This window comes from Orbicella franksi, chromosome 15 (assembly GCF_964199315.1).
Source record: "Orbicella franksi chromosome 15, jaOrbFran1.1, whole genome shotgun sequence".
Lineage (NCBI taxonomy): Eukaryota > Metazoa > Cnidaria > Anthozoa > Scleractinia > Merulinidae > Orbicella > Orbicella franksi.
In genome coordinates, this window is record NC_138159.1 from 10,843,618 (window position 1) to 10,857,211 (window position 13,594).

General features: G+C 39.6%; 1 long non-coding RNA gene and 1 pseudogene across 1 annotated transcript; both read right to left on the reverse strand.

Moving 5' to 3' along the window:
- Nucleotides 1-6,070, reverse strand: part of LOC145469209 (uncharacterized) — a 109,710-nt pseudogene extending 103,640 nt beyond the window's left edge.
- On the reverse strand, nucleotides 2,885-3,844 carry LOC145470386 (uncharacterized). Its single transcript, XR_014042486.1, has 3 exons — nucleotides 3,827-3,844; nucleotides 3,441-3,624; nucleotides 2,885-2,997 (listed from the first exon to the last, which is right to left on the reverse strand). It is a non-coding gene; the product is annotated as an uncharacterized LOC145470386 (long non-coding RNA).
- Nucleotides 6,071-13,594: the final 7,524 nt, after the last annotated feature.

The window sequence follows — 13,594 nt, forward strand, 5'->3', positions numbered from 1 at the left end:
AAATTTTCTATCGGTCGTGTGCCCAGTAATTTAGACTAACCCTAACCTAACCCTAACCGTAACCCTAACCCCATAAACCCTTCAATAGTTTCAGATAATCGCTCGAGACTTATTACGAACATTATTAACTGATCGAGAAACCTGAATTAAACTCGCCAAAATCGGTCTGATTTTGAAAACAAGATTTCGCGGCTTTCATACGTTTGGCTTAAGAAATATGAACTGCCTTCGAATTGCTTTGTTTAGCAAAGTTTCTTAAGGAAGGACCAAGTTCACAGTAGATTCGAAATCAGGCTTATATGATTATCAATCTTGTTTTTAGTGAAAAACGCCACAGGCAGGAGGGAGGGGGTGACTCTATTGTTTTCCGGTATTGATTCGTGACCGACTCATCGCTACCAGTGTGACGTCACATAGCAACGAGCGAGCGCTTCGAGTAGCCTATTCAGATTACGCCATCGAAGAAGGACAACAGAGGTTAAGAAAGACAAAAAAACAGGCCTAATATCGCTTTTGTTCTCTAACTTAGTGTAGGTGTGTACAGTTTGTTGTTAGTTTTTGTCTCTGTGCATTATCTGTTTTAGTTTTGTGCGCGCGTTATCGTGTATTCTTGCTGAATTTTGTTGCGGGTAAGTGGCGGGACCGCCATCTTGAAAACGGCACGAGATAAGTCAACGTAAAACGTTCGCGTTTTCTCTCTTAAATGTCTTACCAATAGTCTTATCAATAGGAGGTTTTATGCGTTGATAGTATACGTTTAATCCGCGTGTATCTCTGTGTCGATTAAACCAGCCGTTCCTCTCATCAATCCGTTTGAGTGTTGAGATGTTGTTTATTTCTTGATTTCCACCAAAATTTCCCTGCGATGTGATCGGTTTTTGTCTGTTTTAGAGCACTTTTGGTGGTTGTTATCAGGCCTTTAATTGCAATTCTTTGTGTTTCAACTTCGTTTGCCTTTTGTGTTTTAATTGGTGAAATTTGTTGGCGTTAATCGTACAGCAGCTTTGTTGGCTTTTGTTGTGAAGGTTTGTCGGCTTTTTTTCCTGTCTCGTTGCAACTGTTCACTTATTGCTGTCCACTGCAATTGCGGTGTTCAGTGTTGTGATTTCATATTCACAACAAAGTTCAAATTAGAGTTAGCCTGAGTAAGCTGTTTTTGGTTTTCTTTTTGCCACTTACATTTTGGTGTACAATTTTGGTGTAAACATATATAGCATTTAAGTTATGGTAAAATCAATTTTGCTGTATGATTTATCTTTTGTCATAACCTGATAACTTGGCTTATTCTTGAACAATGCCACATCTTGAATGATGCTATAGCCTGTTCCAGGTTCTCAGTCAGTGGGCATGATCGAAAAAAAAGTGGCTGAGCGGGTTCTGGTAGAGAAAGAGACCGAGAGCCTGGAATAGGCTAATGATGCTGCAACTGTCCTGCATTGGCATGTTGTAATGGCTCCTATTTCTTGAGCCTCCTAGAATTTCAAGGCTGCATTGTAGTCTTTTGTAGCCAAATCGATGTGTAATAACATACAACAAAGAAACAGCTTTAAGTGATTTATTCACCCAGTGTTGTACACAATGCAGGCTCCCAAAAATACAGACGGTCCTTGTGCTTAAATTGTTACGAAATCAAATAATCATACAAGGCATCTGATTGACAGAAATCAAACTGGTGATCAAAATAACACGGGCTAGGGCACGTGCAGTATAACGTAACACAATATCTCTACATCTTTTCATCCCTTTAAGTTCTCATCATATTCCAACTAAAAAACAGCCCTCCACTAAATGTCACCAAATAGCTATTGCAGCATAGCACTCCAAATAAATTACAGCAAATACTACGAAATGTGTTAGAATGCTGAAATGCTGTAAAGACAATCAGACATTTATTCTATTTAATTGAATTTTTTAATTTAACAAAGTTTTATTCCTATTAGCTCTTTTTATTTATTCTGCTTTTATAATCATCTCCTGCTCTTCACAGGTCCACATCAGCCTATAGTTTCAATTATGACTATATGTTCCATTTAATCCATCAAATATTTTCGCTTGCACATTTCTCCTTGGACATCTGTTCCTGCCTTTTCGGAATGGATAATGTCCATGGAGTGGACACCGAATGAAGGCTACTTTTCATAAAACCTGCATTACCAAATAAAGGAATGATTGATTGACTGAATCAGTTTCTCCCTCAGACTCCCGAGGCCCATGAGCTTCATTCTCCTCCACTCTGCTTAGCAGCTATGCTCTCATTCTGACCATATATGGTAATACATGTCATGCCTGATCCATTGTTAGTGGTTTTCTTTGTGGTTAGTGTGATAGCAGTCAGTGCTGAAAACCTTGATGTTAGCTCCAGAGAATTTCCCCTCTTTTGCTCTGTTTTATGTCTTCATAGCTCAATGTTCAGTTATCCTTGTGTAAAAATGGTTGAGTTTCACCGCCCTAGCTTTTTCTTCATTATGGTGTTTAAATCAATAAGGTTGGTGACATCTATTTTAGTTGCTGATATAACAGAAAAGTCACATTTTTTTTGACTTCACACCAATTAATTGAAACTACCGTAAATTTGGGATCTCAAATTAATTCCAAATTGAACTTGTCAATTGATTTGTACTGACAATCAAGCTGTGGTAAGCCTTTGTATGACTCTGTCCCTTTAAAGGAAATATCTTGGGCTGTCATAATCAGTGGGAGTTTAACTAGAGGTGTGGAAAAGTGCTTAAGGGGGTGCAAAAATGAAGCAGGAACTTGTAAATTTGACAGCATGATTAAACATGAAACAAATCGTAGCTCTCTTATGCATGTCTTGACAGATGATAAAGACATTTTTAAAAATCTAAACTAAGGTGAGTTAAAAACTTTATGGGAGGGGGGGGGGTGGGGCATTAGCCTTCAAAGGGAAAATGTTCATCAGAATCCCTAAGTGCTGCCCAGTGTGGCATTCTGGAAGGAAATTTGTGCATTATGATATGTTCCTTCCAGTGACATTCCCTGCAAAAAAACAAGAAGTGTCTTTAATAACCTTTTTTCAGTGGGCTACAACTTTTAGATGAATAAATGGGGACTATTAGCTGATTATGACCTCGCAAATCAATAGATTCTGATGGATCTATTGGATTAACAGCATTTATCATTTTTTAAAATATCGAATTCCAAACTAAAATCAGGGAAAAGTTTGTCACAAATTTTAGGCGGCCGGCCAGGAACAAAGCTGAGTTTTTAATGTAACACAACTATGTATAATCAAGAGAAAATATGGTGTTTTGGTATAATATTTGGGGCAGACCTAGCATATAAAAGAAAACTAAGGCTCCTCTTTCTCAAATAAAATCAAAATAAAATAGAACCGAATCACTGATCAAGCCATAACTATTAACCAAATTACGGATATTGCTCTAAATGTAAACTGTAGTACGACAAAGGTGAAAACTTACCTAATCTGGCTATCTGAAACATGGCTGTTCTTTCCACACAGCCATTCTTTGTACTTTGAAGGGATTGATGAGACGAACCACGAGCACTGAAGAACTGAAATTCCACATACAAGAAGCCAAGTATACCCTCTGTCGAACCTCCTATTCTTGGGTCAAAAGGGCTCTGCTTCGCTATGCGGTGGCCCTCGAAAGGTCAACCAGCTAACAGTTTTGCTCCACAAATTGGCTTCAAAACAGAAAGTTCTCGATCAAATTATCTACCTCTTGATAATTTTGGCCACCAAAAAGTACCACATAAAGATTCCTCAATGTAATATAAACCACATATTAACGAACTTAAGAAAATGGGGCAGAATATCGGAGCGAAATTCCGCATTTTTATCAACCTCTTGTACTTCACCCATTGGGGGCCATTTTGAATTTCATCCAAGCGAAACGTGACGTCACACTGGCAGTGATGATTTAACCGATGTTTTGCTTGGAGACGCCCCCTCCCTCCTGGACACAGAGACCGAAAACAGTTGGAAAACTTGAGAGAGGAATTAAGGTCAAAAGAAAAGGTGAGGTAGATACTATTCAAATTCGTTGGATCACGTTTCCTTAAACAGGAACATTGTTGAGATAGACAAGGCGAGCAGTATTGATTATTTTCTCAAAGATTAAGGGGGATTTGGTTCGATATCAGTAAATAAGATGTTCCGCGAGGCCGGAATTCTTTCACTTCCCGCATCACCAAGAAACCTCTCCAAACAAAATAACAATTTCCTTCCCAGAAACATTATCATAACAAGGGAGACTCGATAAGTCGTAGCCAGTAGGTCTCTAGTAGGTACGAGGCACTAGGTCATGTTTCCACACCACAGATTGTATATTTCGAGATATTTTCTCAAGCTGCAGTCATAAAACGCATCATATCATCATATTGACTTCATACAATAATTGTTTCCCTGCAGGTGTCGGAGCAAAATGCTCAATTACAACTGTAAGTGGTAATCATCTTATATTTAAACGTTTATCATTTTAACAAAAGAACCATATTCTTCCATCCTCAATACTCTTATAGACCATACAAATAAAAAATAAAATGCTTAAAAGTCAGTTGCAACTAGAGCCGAAAGCGAGTGGTTTCGATGGAGCTTGTAGTTTCCCTTGATTAGAACGTTGCTAAAAACAATTGTTGTATGAGAATAAAAATACTTTGCGCGCTCGTTATATAAGTTGGTATACATCTCTCACGAGCTCTTCAAAAAAAAAAAGCCACGTGGGGTTTTTAATTGTAACTGTTATTATTCTTTTCTTGTGGTAGGGGAATTTATGAGGGCAGCACAGAAGTGACAAATATGAGTTCCTTGAAACAATTTGCTACTGTTTGACTTTGGTATTGTAGCCACTGATAGTTTGAAAAAAAATATAGCACATAGTCACCCAATGTTGGGTGTAGAAGGAAGCCATATGGAAATTAATGTTTAGCTGACAGTAGATCGTGGAGATGTTTCAATACGGTGGCTTCAAAGTACGGTGGCTTCAAAAGGACATGCACTTTTCTCTCTTTTTTTTTTTTCACTTGCAACTTAGCTGCTACTTTCTTGCGACTTAGCTGCGACTTTCTTGCGACTTGCTACTTTCTTGCGACTTAGCTGCGACGTTCCTGCTACTTTCTTGCGATTTAGCTGTGACTTTCTTGCGACTTAGCTGCGACTTGCTACTTTCTTGCGACTTAGCTGCGACTTTCTTGCTACTTTCTTGCGACTTAGCTGCTTGGCTACCTAGCTGGGCCACGTGAGACGGCAGGCCAGGTTGCATTGCCGAGAAACACCACCTCATTCAAATTACTTCGACGCCGACATCTTGTACATCCCAACCGTCTGAGTATTCTTTTCAATTGTCGTAACGAGATCCCGATACCATGTACACTTACGAGAAATGATGCGATTTCTGGTGCAGTAAGCCCGAGATTAAAATAGTTCTCGATTATCTCGCATTACTGCATTCTTTCTTATTGCAGGAGAGTAATATGGAACCATTGCCAGCGACGTAGAGCACACCAAAATGAAAGTGAAACCGCGAAAAACTTCATAGCTATACTGTAAAGCCAAGGCAAAACAGACTACCGATTATTGATAGGAGTCCACGTTGTTTTCAAATAAAACAACCTGGCCTACCGACGCAAGCTGCCTAGCGAGGTAGCCAGGCAGCTAAGTCGCAAGAAAGTAACAGGAAAGTCGTAGCTAAGTCGTAAGAAAGTAGCAAGTCGCAGTTAAGTCGCAAGAAAGTAGCAAGAAAGTCGCAGCTAAGTTGCAAGAAAGCAGCAAATCGCAAGAAAGTCGCAAGAAGGTAGCAGGAAAGTCGCAAGAAAGTAGCAGCTAAGTCGCAAGAAAGTAGCAAGTCGCAAGAAAGTCGCAAGAAAGTAGCAGAAAAGTCGCAACTAAGTCGCAAGAAATGAGCAAGTCGCAAGAAAGTCGCAGCTAAGTCGCAAGTGAAAAAAAGAGAGAGAAAAGTGTATGTCCCTTTGAACGCCACCGTAAAATATAAATTGTCATAGGTTCAACATTTCTAATTTGTACGAAAGACATGAAAAAGTGTCAAAATACCTGCTCAACCTCCGTTAACTGTTCTTCTGGAGAATCCATACAATCTGGCCTGCCGTCTCACGTGGCCCAGCTACATCGTGGACAAAAGTCCTTGGGACACTTATGTAATGTAACGGATTATCTGTGTTTTAGAACTGAAGTATGAAGAAAACGCTGCTATATCCTTTATAAATGGATTGCTGTCCCCCGTCCCCACCCAACACAAGGTTGAAAATCAGTTGAAATTGCACGTAGCAGTTTTCAACATTGTATGGGGGGTGGGGGGCGAGGTTAGGCAGGTGAAGTTGTATTCGCGCCTGGCGTGTACGCAAAAGCGCCAAAAGTGAACTTTTGTCCCAAGACTTTTGTCCATGATCTTTTTGCGGTCACCGAGACTTGGCTGAGTGCGGACGATGCAGCTGTACGGGCGGAGTTGTGCCCCGACGGGTACAAGTTTATAGATCACCCCCGTCTTGGGCGTCGTGGCGGCGGAACGGGTCTAGTATATCGAGATTCATTGGTGTTAAGAAAATTGACGCGGATGAAAAGGAATCATTCGAATTCTCTGAGTGGACTGTGACGTCATCATCTTCGCACAATCTCCGCGTTGTTATCATCTACCGTCCGCCATACTCTGATGAACATAAAGTGTCAACCAATGTTTTCTTCACCGAGTTTTCGACTTATCTTGAATCCATTCTTCTGTCTAAGGAACAGCTACTGATTACCGGTGACTTTAACATCCATGTTGATGCTGTTGATGATCCTGACTCTCTCAAACTGTCGGATCTCTTGGAGTCTGTTGGTCTACGGCAACGCGTCTCCCAGCCAACTCATGTTGATGGACACACACTAGATCTTATTATCACCCGATGGTCTGACCAAATCATTCAGGATTCACCACAAACTGATCGTTTCATATCAGACCATGCATCACTTCTTTGCAAGCTACTTCAAGATAAACCAGCTGTGACAACTAAGAAGGTCACTTACAGGAGGCTCAAATCAGTGGACCTGGATTCACTCAAAGCTGACTTAGCTGCCTCTGGATTATGCCAAGAACAATCCGATGAGTTAACTAATGTCACCCCGGAGGGAGTTGATGCGCTTTTACGTAACTATAGCAAAACTCTGTCCAGAATGACCAATTGTCATGCGCCATTAAAAACAAAGACCTTGAGGGCTAGGCCGAGGGTACCTTGGTACAACGCTGACATAGATGCCGCTAAACGAATACGTCGGAAAGCTGAGCGAAGATGGAGAAAAACTAAATCGCTGTTAGACCTGATTATCTTTAAGTCTAAGAAAAATCACGTGACTCATCTCATGAATCAAGCTAGACGGGCGTTTTATACCAACTTTATCGATGAGAACAGTGCCGATCAAGGAAGGCTATTTAGAGCTACCAAGAAACTCCTTTTCAGAAAGGATGAATTATCTTTTCCTGACTATCATGACAAAACGGCCCTAGCCAATGACATCAACGGCTTTTTCGTTCGTAAGATCACCAGAATTCGTTTAGACATCGATGCCACTGTTGTGGATGATGGAGTACCCACTCCACCTGAAGTAGAAGTCGTTCCAACATGTTTATCTTTAAGCGCCTTCCACCCTCTTACTGAGAATGATGTATGGGCGTTAATCCAGACGTCAGCTAAGAAGTCTTGTCTAACGGACCCCATACCAACATCACTGGTCGTCGGTTGTCTTGATGTGCTCCTCCCCGTCATCACGCGCATAGTTAACTCATCGTTGTTCTCAGGCTACTTTCCTGGTGAATGGAAGGAAGCTCTTGTCAACCCCCTCCTAAAGAAGACTGGCCTTGATTCGGTGTTTAAAAACCTTCGACCTGTGAGTAATCTTCAATTCCTATCAAAATTGATAGAACGCGCTGTATTTGACCAGACGTACAACCACATGATGGATCTTGGCCTGTATCCTCCACTCCAGTCTGCATATCGTAAATGCCATAGTACCGAGACTGCGCTCCTAAAAGTCCAGAATGATATACTAATGAATATGAACCGCCAGCACGTGACACTTCTAGTTCTTCTAGATCTCAGTGCGACTTTCGACACGGTGGACCACAAAATCTTACTTCATCGTCTACAGTCGAGTTTTGGTATCACAGGAACGGCTCTGAAGTGGTTTAAATCTTACCGTTCTGACCGATCGCAAAGCGTCTTTTTAGACGGCTGTCTCTCTGAGAGTTCCAAGCTGCCACATGGGGTTCCTCAAGGCTCATGTCTGGGACCCCTGCTATTTACGATCTATTCTAGCAAGCTATTTGAGGTGATAAAGGATCATCTACCTGTTTCACATGCGTATGCAGATGACACGCAACTCTACTTGTCCTTCAAGCCCGACACCACATCAAGTCAATCTGATGCAATCGAAGCAATGGAACTCTGCATAAAGGCAATCAGAGCGTGGATGATTACTGACAAGTTAAAGCTAAATGACGACAAAACCGAATTCTTAATAATTGGTACACGACAACAGCTTAGCAAGGTGGACATCGAGAAGTTATCGGTGGGTGACGTGAGTGTTGCCCCTGTTGCTGTTGCAAGAAACCTCGGAACCTGGTTTGATTCCAACCAAAGTCTAGTGACACACATTACGAAGACATGTAAAGCTGCTTTTTATCATCTGCATAACATTAGACGTATTAGGAAGTTTCTTACGGTTGAGTCTACCAAGGTGCTAGTGCATGCCTTCATAATGGGACGCATTGATTACTGCAACAGTCTTCTCATGGTTTACCGACCACTCATATTAATAAGCTACAATGTGTGCAAAACGCAGCTGCCAGGCTAATTTGCTCGACTCCGCGTTTTAGTCGCATTACTCCTGTATTATATTCTTTACATTGGTTACCTGTCAGATTCAGAATTGTTTATAAGATTTTAATAATTACTTTTAAGGCCATACATGGTCAGGCACCGGACTATATTTGTAATCTTATTCGTGTTAAAAATCCCTCCCGGTATGGTCTACGCTCTAATTCTCAAGTTTTATTAGTACCACCATCCACGAAAACGAAGAAAACACTTGGTGACAGGGCATTTACTGCTGCTGCACCATCACTTTGGAACAAATTGCCGTGTGCAATAACAGAGGAGGACAATTTTAACCATTTTAAGTCCAAACTGAAGACATTTTCATTTAGAAAAGCGTTTGAATAGCTCTTGATGTTTTATATACATTTTTACTAGATCCCTTGTTTTTAATATTTTAATTTTTAGCTCGTTACCTTAGCCTAATGTACATAATTATTGTAAATAATTAGTTTTTAATTAATCACACTATTCATAGCATATCGTTTAATTTATATTACTCATATGGTTTGTTAGGCGCATTTGATCATATTTACATGTTAATTTGCGCCTTAGAAATATTAAATATTATTATTTATTATTATTATTAGGTAGCCAGGCAGCTAAGTCGCAAGAAAGTAGCAAGGAAGTCGTAGCTAAGTCACAAGAAAGTAGCAGGAAAGTCGCAGCTAAGTCGCAAGAAAGTAGTAGCTAAGTCGCAAGAAAGTAGCAAGTCGCAGCTAAGTCGCAAGAAAGTAACAGGTAAGTCGCAAGAAAGTAGCAGGAAAGTCGCAGCTAAGTCGCAAGAAAGTAGCAAGGAAGTCGTAGCTAAGTCACAAGAAAGTAGCAAGGAAGTCGCAGCTAAGTCGCAAGAAAGTAGTAGCTAAGTCGCAAGAAAGTAGCAAGTCGCAGCTAAGTCGCAAGAAGGTAACAGGTAAGTCGCAAGAAAGTAGCAGGAAAGTCGCAGCTAAGTCACAAGAAAGTAGTAAGTCGCAAGAAAGTAGCAGAAAAGTCGCAGCTAAGTCGCAAGGAAGTAGCAAGTCGCAAGAAAGTCGCAAGAAAGTAGCAGGAAAGTCGCAAGAAAGTAGCAGCTAAGTCGCAAGAAAGTAGCAAGTCACAAGAAAGTCGCAGTTAAGTAGCAAGAAAGTAGCAGCCAAGTCGCGAGTGAAAAAAAAGAGAGAGAAAAGTGTATGTCCCTTTGAAGCCACCGTAGTTTCAGGCTGAAATTTTGGCCATTAATTTTATTTTGCAAGTTTGTGGACCTAAATTAAGAAGAGATCCACGAACGTATAACGTGAAAAAAAAAATTTGAACGAGACCAGTTTTTATAAAGTTGCCCTCTTTTAAAATACAATTTGCTCAGAAATTAGAAATTCTATCTCTGACTACGCCAATCGAAAAGAATAAACTAATTGCACGAACTAAAAGCAGATACAGTGGAACCCCGCTCTACGGACACCCGCTTAATACGGACACCCCGATATTACGGACAGTTTCGTTTTCCCCGACGAAAAGCTTATATATTTGTTCTAAAATTAACCCGCCTATTACGGACACCCGTTAATACGGACAACGGACACTTTTCTGTGTCCCGAGCGACAAACTCTTATACATCGTCAACCCCGCTTTACGGACACTGTTTGTATCTGTGCATTGTCTATTGACATTGTCATGATTATGCGGTAATTAGAGATTTTGTACCCTGGTCAAATTATGACAGATTTCGGCGGGTTAATACAATTTTATTACTAAATGAAACAGTGGCAAAATAGCATGACGCATTTGACCAGTTCTTTCTTCCGGTGCATTACCCAGTCTGCTGTCCTTATATAAAGTTTTCTGCCTGATACGCTTACACAAAAGTTTCACTTTCTTGGTCTTTTGCTACACTCCTTGCTTGTAGCCTTCTTCCTCTTTGACGTCTTATGCTTGCCACTATCACCATCGGCCTCCGTTCGTATTGCTGGGTTGTTGCCAACGTCTATTAATTGTTCAAGTAAATCCACGTGCTTCCTAGGACCGTCAAAAATATAAACACACGGTATTTCCATACCAAGACCTCCACCCTGATTAACTGCTTTTCCACATACTTCAACTGATCCTCGATTAGTAGGCTTTGAAATAAAATGGGTGACTATACCAGTGCGGTTTTTGGTGTTTGCGAGGTGATATGGAATGTGGCCGATAACTCGACTTTCAGTTAACACGGCGACCGCGTTTTTGTCCTCACCATTTCCCGGCTCTGGTTTGCAAAGGCAAAATTTCACCGAGAGTGATACAGTTAATGATTTGTAATTTACAGTACAATTAAAACGTTTTTTTTCCGTACAAGTGTCGGCCTTAGTGTTTGTATCGATAAAACACGTGTCCCTTACTTTTTCCCGAGGACCCCGGTTAATACGGACATTTTGGCATGTCCCCTTGGTGTCCGTGTTAACGGGGTTCCAATGTATAAGAAACAAAGAGATATTGTTTAAACTCAATAAAGGGAAATTTATTTTCTTCTTTTCAGTGAAATAAAAAGTCTTAGAGAATAAGTGAGTAATATTTCAATATCTTCTTCTTTACGCGTTTCTTATGGAGATGATTTCAATTTTGTAACCTGCAGGATATTGTTAGCTTTTTAAGCGATGTTTGCAACAAATTTCCGTAAGTTCGAAACTTAACAGACCGTAAAAGGGACTGAAAAAAGCTACGAGTACCAATTACGATAGTTTTTTTATTATTATTATTAAAATTTACAACGCATGTACGCTTTACAGGCTAAAAGCGCACACTCTCAATATTATATGTACCGGTCCTAAATGTAGCAAAAGTGCCCATACAAGCCTCAATAAACGGGCTAATACCGTATCAAGCAATAATGGTCAATGCACCAGTTCTTACTAAAGCAATAAGAGGTTTTGCTAAAAGGATGCCATTATGTCTTAAAAATAACTTGAAAACTAACTACATTGGAACTGATAAACAGCACTTTATGTCGTGTAAATCATTTTCCTTACGCTTCAAAATTTCATTCATCCATTACAAAGAGTCTTTCTCTGCCAATTAGTTATTCTTTTCTCGTTGATGATGCTCGTGTTTTATCAGCTTTATCACTGTGTTCCCCTCACGCATGCTCGCGGGATTGCTTCAATACAGAATCGATTTCTTTTCCAAAAAATAGTTAAACTTCTACACTAATCCTTTCTTGATTATGTTCTGCTGCAGATGGCTCAGCAAAGCTTTCACTTAACAAGGTAATTGTTGAACCTCTTACATTGAATTGAGTTTCCATATTGTATGGTTACATGGCTAACAGCCATCTAGTCTTTGTTTATGATTACTATTTTATGGGCTTATCATTATCAGAGTAAGTAAAAAAAATCGAGAAAGTTGTATTCAAAATGAATGAATAAACATCTAAATCAATAAATGAATAAACAAGTTAATAAACGTAGGTGGCTGGCAAAGTCTCCAGCACTTTCCAAGAGTAATACTTTGACGGATCAGTACTATCACTCGTTACCAAGTGATGCTAAATAACTGTTGGAAAGTACTGGAAACTATTTATACTCGCCTTATTAAACAAATAAAGAAGCCTAAGCCGTGTATTACACTGTGATAAAACTCGACGGGCATTTAAGAACACGAGGGAAATGTAGAAAACACGAGCCGCGGGCTCGTGTTTTCTACATTTCTCGAGTGTTCTCAAATGTCCAGAGTGTTTTATCACAGTGCAATACACGGCTTAGAATTCTTCATTTGCTTTATGATATAGAGGTAATGTGGCGAAAAACAAAATAAAACACGCTTTTTCTATGTTTTATACTCTGATAAAACATGGGTTTTCGCCCAATCAGAGCGCGCGCAGGGTCCTATCTATGTTAAAATAAATAATAAACAGCAGTTGAACTACGGAAATCCCGCGAGTGACGTGCGTGATTCGCCCGGCTAGAACCCAGTCCTAAAACTATTGTGAGCCTCCTTAACCTAGCTACTAGAGGTTTCACGTTGACGTTATTATGATAATGATTTTGATTCTCGACTTCTTTTATAAAATACTGAGGTCGAGAGTATATTCTGTGAAATGTTTATAAGTTGCATTGCTTTAAGTAATTTTGGTTTTTGCTGCTTTTCAGAGAGTTTTCATTAATGAAAACAAAGACAAGGTAGGGTCTTTACTGTTTGATTCTTCATGGAAGTTATTTTAACTAAATAGACAATTACAGAATGGACAAGGGAAACCTGACTTAAGCGTAGCTAAAGATATTGTGAAAAATTGAGTTACCTGTAGTGCAATACTATTAGGTCAGGGCGTTCACAGACAAAGGAGCGATTTTACTTAAATTGCTTTAATAACAATTTGAAGTTTTAACTCTTTGTATTATTTCGCACTTCTCAATATATCCTTTTTATAAATGACTGCCAATTGAAAGTTCTTTTGTGTGCATTTAAAGTAGCCTCACTAACTTCGTTTGCGAGTTAAAATTCTTTTGAATTATCAATTTAAAGACAAGGTTAGTTAGGATGATTGGGATACTTACAAAAGAATTTCAATTGGCAGCCAATTATGAAAAGCGTCTATAGCCAAACGCTTAAAAATTTTGCTAAACCCGTCATTTTTGTAAACGATACATTTGAGATTTAATCCGTTTCTGTAGTTTTTCATATCAAACTTTGATGGGAAAGAGAAAAAGCTTAGAATACGGCAAGGCCTTCGATATCGAGACGACAGTATTGAAACTAGATAGATTAAAACAATTTATTCGCTGCAATAAATGTAATG